Below are 10,021 nucleotides of genomic sequence, written 5' to 3'. Positions count from 1 at the left end.
TTGGTGAAAAATCTCTCCCTCAGGAATCCCAGACCCTGAAGGTTAATGGGGAATGGAATACTTCCCTTTAGTCAGGGAAGAGGTGGTCTATGAGTGCCTAGGCAACACCAATTTTCATAATGGGACCCAGTGAAGTGCATCCACGGGTACTGAGGGAGCTGGCAGAGGTAATTACTGGGCTACTCTCTATTATCTTTGAGAGGTCTTGGAGAATGGGAGAGGTGCCTGAAGACTGGAGGATAGCAAATGTCACTCCGGTCTTCAAAAAGGGCAAAAAGGAAGATCCAGGTAATTACAGGCCAGTCAGCCTCACCTCTGTTCCTGGAAAGCTTGTGCTGGATGGCATCTCCAGACAACTGGAAGAAAAGGAGTTCATCAGGAGTACTCAGGATGGGTTCACCAAGGGGAGGTTATGCTTGACCAACTTCACAGAATCACAGAATTATAGGGGTTGGAAGAGACCTCTAGAGATCATCGAGTCCAACCCCCCTGCCAAAGCAGGCTCCCTACACCATGTCACACAGGTAGACGTCCAGGCAGGTTTTAAATATCTCCAGAGAAGGAGACTCCACCACCTCCCTGGCAGCCTGTTCCACTGCTCTGTCACCCTCACTGTAAAGAAGTTCTTCCGCACATTCGTGCGGAACTTCCTATGTTGTAGTTTCATCCATTACCCCTAGTCCTATCCCACACACTACTGAAAAGAGACCAGACTCACACTATGGCTCCACACCTCAGGTATTTATAAACCGGGATCAGTCCCCTCTCAGCCTTCTTTCTCAAGGCTAAACAGACCCAGTTCCCTAAGTCTCTTCTCATAGGGGAGATGCTCCAGGCCCTTCACCATCTTAGTGGCCCTCCGCTGGACTCTTTCCAAGAGATTCCTTGGTATCTTGGTAGTTTTCTATGATGGAACCTTCTAGTTCTATGGAACTTGGTAGCTTTCTATGATGTTGTCACTGGCTGGGTGGACAACAGGTTGGCCATGAGCCAGCAGTGTGCCCTCATGGCCAAAAAGGCCAATGGCATTCTGCGGAGCATTAAAAAGAGCGTGGCCAGCAGGTCTAGGGAGGTGGTCCTTCCCCCTACTCTGCCCTGGTAAGTCTTCATCTATAGTACTGTGTCCAATTCTGGGATCCCCAGTACAAAAAAGACAGGGATCTCTTGGAAAGAGTCCAGCAGAGGGCCAGAAAGATGGTGAAGGGCCTGGAGCGGCTCCCCTATGAAGAAAGGCTAAATGAACTGGGTCTGTTTAGCCTTGAAAAAAGAAGACTGAGAGGGGACCTGATCCAGGTCTATAAATATCTGAGGTGTGGAGGGCAAATTGGTGAAGCCAGACGCTTTTCAGCAGTCTGTGGAAACAGGACAAGGGGAAACAGCCAGAAACTGGAGCATAGGAAGTTCCCTAGAATGTGAGCAAGAACTTCTTTATGGTGAGGTTGACAGAGCACTGGAACAGGCTGCCCAGGGGAGTTGTGGTCTCCCTCTCTGGAGATATTCAGGACTGCCTGGATGCCTATCTGTGCAACATGGTCTAGAGAAATTACTTAGGCAGGCAGGTTGGACTTGATGATCTCTAGAGGTCCCTTCCAACCCCTACGATGCTGTGATTCTGTGATATTACTATTCACTTATTTCTTTGGTCTAAAATAACTTCAATTAATACTTTAATTTGTGATACTTCCTCATTTTTATACTCTGGTCTTATCTCGTTTGATCTTTTCTGTTTACATCCCCATGATGTATAAGTTCTTCAGGCTCTTTTAAGACATTCTTCTAGTAAGTTGGGAAAAAAAAAAAAAAAGCCTTATTATTAGTTTTCTAACTAATATGTCTTTCAGATGCTTTTCTTAGAATTTTATATTTTTATAATAGTTTCATTCTATGTTAAATTATGATATTCTGATCATCCTTAAATGAACATAACTTCTGCTCTTTGACATTAATCCTAAGAATTCATGTACTCTGTAGTTTATCAGTATGAAATATATGCTGATACCCTGAACTTCATAACATTTCTCTCATTCAAAAATTTTATCTTTCAAGCTTCTCCTTTCCATTTATTTTCCTGTCCTTCAAGTACTGCTTATATTTATAAAGTTTCCTTGTTTTATGTGTGTTTATATATTTGGATATATTTACCTTTTAAGCTACTACAGGGAAGAGTCTCTTGAGTGTACTGCAGTCAAGATTTCAGAATGGCTCTTCAGTAGTAAAAAATTCATTAAATTCTTATTCTCTGCTTAGAATTACGTAAGAAATGGCTGCTCCAAAAGGCAATAATTATAGTATCTAAAATTAGATGTTTGTAAATGGCCCCAAATTTCTTTTTACCAGTCTTCATGGGAATAATTGATTTCTTCATCATTACTGATTTTTTTTTTCCATCATAATCTCTCCCATCTCCCTTCTCGTGTCCGATTCAATACACCTATACTTTGCAGGTGATTAATAATACTACTGTCCTACAATATTCATTCTACTTAGATGCAGAATATTCATTTCAGAGTAAATGTTTCTTGTTCATACAGTTTACTTAGTTACCTTGTTTGACTTGCACTTAAAAGAAGTAAGAAACTTGGGCCTCAAGTCAGCTCATGAAGGGAGGATTCTGACTACTCTGCTTAAATGTAGCCCTCTCTAGAGAAAATTCTGTACGTTCACAAGGTTACCTACTTGGCCCTGTTCCCTTTCACTGCCCATGTTCTTGTTTCAAGATGCAGTTTCTATTTTCGTGCAAAATTTTTAGTTCTGAAAACCTAAGATAATATTGTGGGTATGTAGTAATGCACTGAATGAGTGCTGGAAAGCAACATAGTTTACATCAACATATCATTGGGGAAATGTAATCTCATACTCTTTATTTCACATGAAAAAACTTGGGGGGGGGGGGGGGGGGGGGGGAAGAGGGTATACAAAAAGCATAGCTCTCAACTATAGATGGGATTGGGGGTGGGGGGGTGAGGGGGGGAGAAGAGGAAAAGGATAAAGGAGGGGAAGGAGGGGAGAGGGGGGGGGAGGAAGAAAATAAATAAATAAATAAATAAATAAATAAATAAAAAGGTGTTTTGCTTGAAAACAGCATTTACTTGGGATTCCACTTCACTATCTGTTACTTTTATTTGCTCTACAAATAGGCATTCAATAAATAAATAAATAAATAAATAAATAAATAAATAAATAAATAAATGAGGAACCGCTAGTTTCATTCACTACTTTCAAATTTATGTACTGTTTCCAAGTAGATCAACCTGAGGCCATCATACACCTTGTCACAAGTGACTGTAGTTTGAACCCTGTGTTTCCAGCGGTTCTTGCAGCACATCTACAAATGCTCTTTAGTATTTGTGAAACGGAAATCTCTTCTTTTCAGCATAGTTTGCCACTGTGGTACTAGAATGTACATTTTCTGCGTAAAGACAGTCCTTGCTATGTGACTAAGAATAGCATTGTTCCATTGGGAAAATTCAGCTGCTCATTAACAATGGGAGTTTCTCCCAAAGATATGAATAGCTACTTCACTGACATGCAGAAGCAGCTAAAAGTCTTTCAGTTAACAGGTAAGTGTTGATTCTGACCTAGAAATCTTTAAATGATTTTGTGCCTTGTTACCTGAGAAACAGCTGTGTTTTCACCATTAGAAACAGCTTAAGAGCTGTTCACACATTCTAAGTTCACAGGGTGAAATGGCATTAGTGCCCACTTTTCAGACTTACATAGTTTCTCAGTAGTGCAATAAAGTCTAGATTTTTAGTCTTGTTAAACAAATAATACACAGAAAATAAATGTAACTTTCAGCCTTTCTTTGAGGCTTAATGTGATTCACTGGGAGAGATCTAGGAAGGATATGTGTAAAGATCGTGTTTCAATTTAGTTTATAAAGATCCTTTTCTTTTCTGTAATATATATATATATATATATATATATTCTTTATTTTCTTATGGTATGGTATCTTAGATGTGGAAAACATAAAAATATATATTGGGATAGTAGTTAGTGAATGCATGCAAATCTGGTTTCTCACAATGGCCAGGACACTGGTGTTAAAAGAGATCTTAATTTACTCCTTGTATGGAATTGGATTAAGTTATAGTTGCACAAAAGGAAATTAGATAAAATAGTTGGGGGAAAAAAAAAAAAAAAAAAAAGGCAAAGAGAGGAAGCTACCTAACACACCACAAAACAAACAGGTTTTCTTCTCACGTTGGCAACCAACACTGACAAAGCAGTTTTTGTCTGGGAAAACTGATATTACTATACGGCACCCAGAAGAGTAGACATAATAGCAAGGATGTGGCAGCAGCTAACACATACTTACATGTTTTTCTTTTGGTTTTCTGAATGTTAGAGTGTTTATGTGAAATAAAAACAACTAACAGAAAAAGCAGCCACCTTTACAGTGTCTTGAGAAAATAATAATTAATTAAAACAACTAATTCTGCAGTGATGTGCACTAAAGAGATAATATTGAAACCTACATCAATGGCAGGAAAAAAACAGAATCACTTCACTTATGCCTGACTTCTGCACATTTCCTCATTTTCTGACTCTGTAACAAAGACACTTCACTTCTAAGACTGTGAAAATGTTTCTAAGTGAGTTATCATTAGAAGATTACACTGTCATCTTCCTCTTATAAAAAAATGTATGATAGAGGACAGAGAGGAATCTTCCTGTAGTCTGTTATATAGCTGGTAAAAAAATATAGTGCTGAAGACTGTAGAAATAAACCTGTAGAAATACTGTAGAAAGACTGTAGAAATAATAAATCACTGTAGAAATAAATAAAATAAAATTAATGACTAAAACAAATAAAGCTGAAAATGTAAGCTGTAAATGCAGAGTCACTGAAATGCACACATAAAAATATGAAAAAAAAAAATAAATCACATAAATGGCTCAGAGGCTGGTGTCAAATCAGGAACTTTGGGTTTTTTGATCATTGGGCAGTTTACTTGGCCCCTGGCCTACTGTCCATCCATGGAACTCACCTATCTCAAAGGGGGCAACTAATCCTAGCGCAGGAGCTAGCAGGGCTTATCAAAAGAGCTTTAAACTAGCTATGATGGTGGAAGGGGATGAAACAGGGCTTACAAAAGATGAGCCTAGTGGAACAGTGCTTGAGCTGGGGGTGAATTTTCTTTGAATCTGTACAAGGCAAATTTTTCTAATGTATCTGCCTACTCAAGCGGCCAGTTCTTTAATGAACTTTGATAGAGAGAATCATCAGAAAGATTTAGTGCAGCTCATATGTTTACTTCAAAAATAGACTTTGGAACATGCTGATGTAAATATTTATCTTCTGCAAGCATTTTGGACAGTCTGTAGTAAATAAGTCTTTTCCTCATTCACCTTACAGAAGGACTTTATAGTTCATAGAAAGATTATCCCAGCAGTGCTTGACAATGTTAATCAAAAGAAAATACTGCAGTAAAAACAGCTGTGATTCAACAGACCTTGATATTTCAACATTTATCAACATCTGCCAAACCTACAGGTATAAATGTAGTTTTTACCTTCATTAATATGTTTGTTTCTTTGTACCTTTTCAAATTTCACTACTATTCTACTTTTTTCCAGTACTTTTTTCTCTATTTCTAATATATTTTTTCTTTGACACTAGCTCTGAATATTGTGTTTAAGAAGACTCCATTAAAGTTTAAATATCTATGCCCTCTTATAACCTCTTTGCAAAAGAAGAGTAAAAATAATGTATTTGTTGCTTTGTTTTCCTCACAAAAATTTGTGACAATCTACACTGACTATAAGGAGAGCCTACAAGGATTAAACTTCTACCTTAGATGCCTTCATGTCTTCTGCACCTGAAGATAAGTAGGATTTTTTCGGTGTATGCATTTGAAAATTTGTACTATGTGGCTGAAATGCTCACAAATTGTTAATTCAGAAACGGCAGACTCCTAACATTAATGAGAATCTAATTTTCCATCTTATAAGAGAAGGATGATGACATTATTTCCTTAACCAAGCATGTCTATGTAAATGCTTTTTCAGGGCTTTCCACACAGCAACTCAGTGGACACCAATCCCAGTTCTGCCCCCTTCATCAGGGCTTGGCTTGAGGCTGCAAGGATTTCAGGGCCGTCTGTTGGACTCTTGTTGTCTCAACACAGCAGCTCAGTAAACACCACTTTAACTCCTGCTCTCTTTCTGAAGGCTCACCTAAAGGACTCAGGGAGCTTGGGACTATCTACTGGATTCCTTCTGTTGTCTCAGCACAGCTCTGAAGACTCCAGTCCCAGACCAAGTCCTTCCCTTTTCCTCAGAGCTTGGTAAATAAGTAATGATAGGTCTTGGGGAAGGATGATGAGGTCCCTTCCAACCCGGGTAATTCTGTGATTCTGTGTGATTCTGTGACAGGGGACAGGGAGAGAAAAGAGGTAGAGAGCAGTAGCTGCTGCAGGAGATCTCTGGCAGATGGTGATATTTCAACACTGAGATGGAAAATGAGAGCCCCTGGTGCTCCACCAATTAATATGATGGCATCTCCAGGCAAGGATGATTCTATAGCACTTGCCCTCTCCTGATGGAGATGGATCCACATCTACTGGTCCTTTCTCCAGAGATGGATCCACCTCCACTGTCTTGATGTCATCTTCAGGTGGGTCAGTTTCCATTGGCTCAGGTTTACTGCTGCTACCATGAAGCTTAAGCTTCTTTAGTGGAGAAGGATTCTTCCTCCTCCTAAAAGGTGGGAGAGAGGGAGAAAGGGATCTATCTGAAGTGCTTCTTCTGTTAGAAGGCCACAAGACACAAGCCGGTCAGGGACTGAAATTCTGTTGACTGGCTCTCCGTATTTATAGCAGTTCTCAGGGACATGGTTTGTGATGTCATTAAGCCATGGTACTGTGACTGTAAGAATATCCCATAATGACCAAAACATGGAAAACTGAATTGTATATAGTAGATAAATAATTGAAGCAAATAATAAATATATTGAATTGATATTTTCCAAATTATTTTGTCTAATATTTATTCTACTCACTCATTATTGATTTACTCATTAATTTCTATTTTATTCTTATCAATTAGTGCCTCCTGTCCTCCTAATCTTTCTTTGTATATTTCTAGAAAATAATGATTGTTCCTGATGACCTTTTGTATGTGTAATTTTGTTATAGTAGAACCAAAATGGAGTGCAGTACTTTGAAACTTTACCACTGTTGAGAAGAATTGGCTAATTACTTGTTTATTGTAGATACAGTATTCATGGCTTTCTGATGTTATCAAACAATTTACCTAAATTTAGTCATTCATCAGCCAAGCTTTGTTTTGTTCTGATACTGAATATTAAATATTTCATTTTTACTTACTTACCTTACTTACCTAAAAAAACCATAGAATCACTCAGGTTGGAAAAGACCTTAAAGATCATTGAGTCCAACCAAAACCTAACCATACTAAAAAAAATAATCAATTTTTCATAACTGAAGATTAAAATCTATCGTTTCAAATTTTTATAGACGCATCCCCAGTCCTAGCAGCACTGCCTATACACTGTAAACTCATTAGATCAGTAAAAAACAAATGCATCTTTACCGTGCATTCTCTACCCTAGAAACCTCTCAGAAGGATTTATGGTTATGGATGTGACTGCATGCCAGGTTCTACTTCAATATGAAGTTTCACAAAAAGCACTTGTAATTGCTGATCCAATCCAGGTTTTGTATGTGAAATATTCTTGAGTAGTATGGGAGACTCTTCTAAAAAGAAGTAAGCTATCCTGACTTACAGAGTCCAGATTATCCTCTTACTGCATCACACACAATTCAAAGAGTTGGTGAAGCTTTTTGAAAGGATTTGTGCTGTTTTCTGTTTTCTTTTAAAGCCTTTTTTTGCATTTGTAGGTAATGCAAGGAAATGTAACTTTTCTTACACCTTCTATTTATTTCATTAGCATGTTTTCCACTTTGTTTTCCAAGCACACAGAGAAAATATTGAGTAGAATTGGACTCATGACCCAGAACAGACCTCTGTAGACTTGATACTACTTCTTAGCCTGACAATGAACCATTAATAATTGCTCTGTGGGTTGTATTTTATTTTATAATGTTTGTTTTCTTTTTTTCCCCCTCAGCATTCTATTTATTTAGCAATGATTGAAATGTTGATTAATCAACATTTCTCCATTTCCTTATGAGAATATCAGGTAGAACTGTATCAAATTTGTTATTACAATCAAGGCGTACTATGTCCACAGAATTTCCTTTATCCACTAAGCTTGTTATCCTATCAATGAATGAAATCAAGTTAGTTCAGCATGATTTGCTGCTGATGAGCCCATGTTGTCTATTCACAAGTTGTTTTCCTTCAGGTTCTTATGAATTACCTGCTTTATTAATTGTTCTTACAATTTATCGGGTATTGAGTTTATACTTATCAGTCTGTGAGGTTTTATCAGATAACAAAGATAATTGCTCATCTTGAACACACTGTAGACAGAGACTGATAAAACTTCTCTACTGTTTAATACTTTATCTAGATTTAAGAGGATTTTCTTCTATAAAAGCTAAGGTTGATTTTAGACAAAAATGTGTATTTTTTACCTACATACAATAATGTAATAAAGTAATATCTGTTACTGAAAGGAACACTAAGTTATATCTTTCTGTAATATCTTGACCCCACTGTATATTGTCCACACGAGGATCTGCCTGCATTTCAGTTACTATTTCATTGTTCTTCTCTTTTACTTAAGCTTTCTATAGCACCTGAGCTATGACCCATGGAAATTGCTATCAGACATCAGAGTATTCATCAGGGAAATCACTGATGTTAAAGGCTTATAGTAGATAGCAACTTTAGCTTGAGATGAATTGTGCCCTATAATGCTCTGCATTGACTATGAAGGGACCCAGAGTGACCTAGTTAGATGTGAACATTTACCTTTGTTCTCTTTCAGAATTTCTAGTCACTCCACTGAAAGATGAATGAACTTTTGCATGGGGCGATTCCTCCGGTGTAACTCCACAGTGGCAAGCAATCAAATATGAGACACAGATATAGCTTTGCAGCTGTCCATTTTTCCTTCAATGATTCCAGAATACTGAGAACCTAGATGTGTAATGGATTCACTCCATGTTGGCCATAAGATGTAATGCTGTAGTTTCCATCAATAACCTAAAAGACATTATTAAAAGGAACGTGGATTACTTCCTTAATTATACTGTTGTCAACTACTTGATGAGGCCTCTATGTCCTGATTTAATCAGCATTTAATTAGCACCGGTGCAAAGAGGTAAAATATTTTTGAAACAAATAAATTTTCATCTGTTCCATGTACTAGTGATCTGATCTTGATCTAGATTTTCTAAACATAATTATTCAAAACTTTTCCTAACAGTTAGAATTATAAGAAATTATTTTGTACTGTTGGTGAGAGGAAAGTGAGTGAAATTTTCAGTCCTCCTACTAGATATTTAGGAAGATTAACAAGGCACAGATTCAGTATGATTAAAGGTATGTCAGTCTCTAAGATGGGAAGATTCATTTTTCAAGGTACATAGTGGGATCACCTTACAAGGTCTTAACAATTAATAGAAACAAACCGAACCTTTTAAAATGCTATTTGGTTTATATTATTCTAGCTCAGGAGCTAGAGGAGCTTATCAAAAGAGCTTTAAACTAGCTACGATGGGGGAAGGGGATGAAACAGGGCTTACAAGAGATGAGCCTAGGGGAACAGTGCTTGAGCTGGGGGTGAGGCAGATGACTCAGCTGAAGTGCATGTACACCAGTGCATGCAGCATGGGCAACAAAAAGGGGGAGTTGGAAGTGACTGTTTGCCAGGTGAACTGTGACCTAGTTGTTACTACCAAAACATGGTGGGACCACTCCCATGGCGGTAGTGCTGTTACAAGCACTTCAGAAGGGATTGACAATACTAATAAATCAAGTAAAATAAGAGAGAGAGAGGTCTCCAAAGACTGAGAAGCCTACTTTGAAATTGAAGGCACACAGCTTGGAAGCACACCCACACCCACTGCCAGGCAGTGAGAGAGAG

General features: G+C 37.9%; 1 long non-coding RNA gene across 1 annotated transcript; it reads left to right on the top strand.

Annotated features, from left to right (window-relative positions):
* The first annotated feature begins 961 nt into the window (after window positions 1-961).
* Window positions 962-9,268, top strand: LOC107308197. The gene is made up of 4 exons (XR_001552684.2): window positions 962-1,098; window positions 5,360-5,497; window positions 6,175-6,290; window positions 8,921-9,268. It is a non-coding gene; the product is annotated as an uncharacterized LOC107308197 (long non-coding RNA).
* The last annotated feature ends 753 nt before the right edge of the window (window positions 9,269-10,021 follow it).

The sequence above is a fragment of the Coturnix japonica genome, chromosome 1, assembly GCF_001577835.2.
Source record: "Coturnix japonica isolate 7356 chromosome 1, Coturnix japonica 2.1, whole genome shotgun sequence".
Taxonomy (NCBI): Eukaryota; Metazoa; Chordata; class Aves; order Galliformes; family Phasianidae; genus Coturnix; species Coturnix japonica.
The sequence above is the reverse complement of the archived record's forward strand: the minus strand, read 5'-3'. Positions and strand labels throughout refer to the sequence as shown.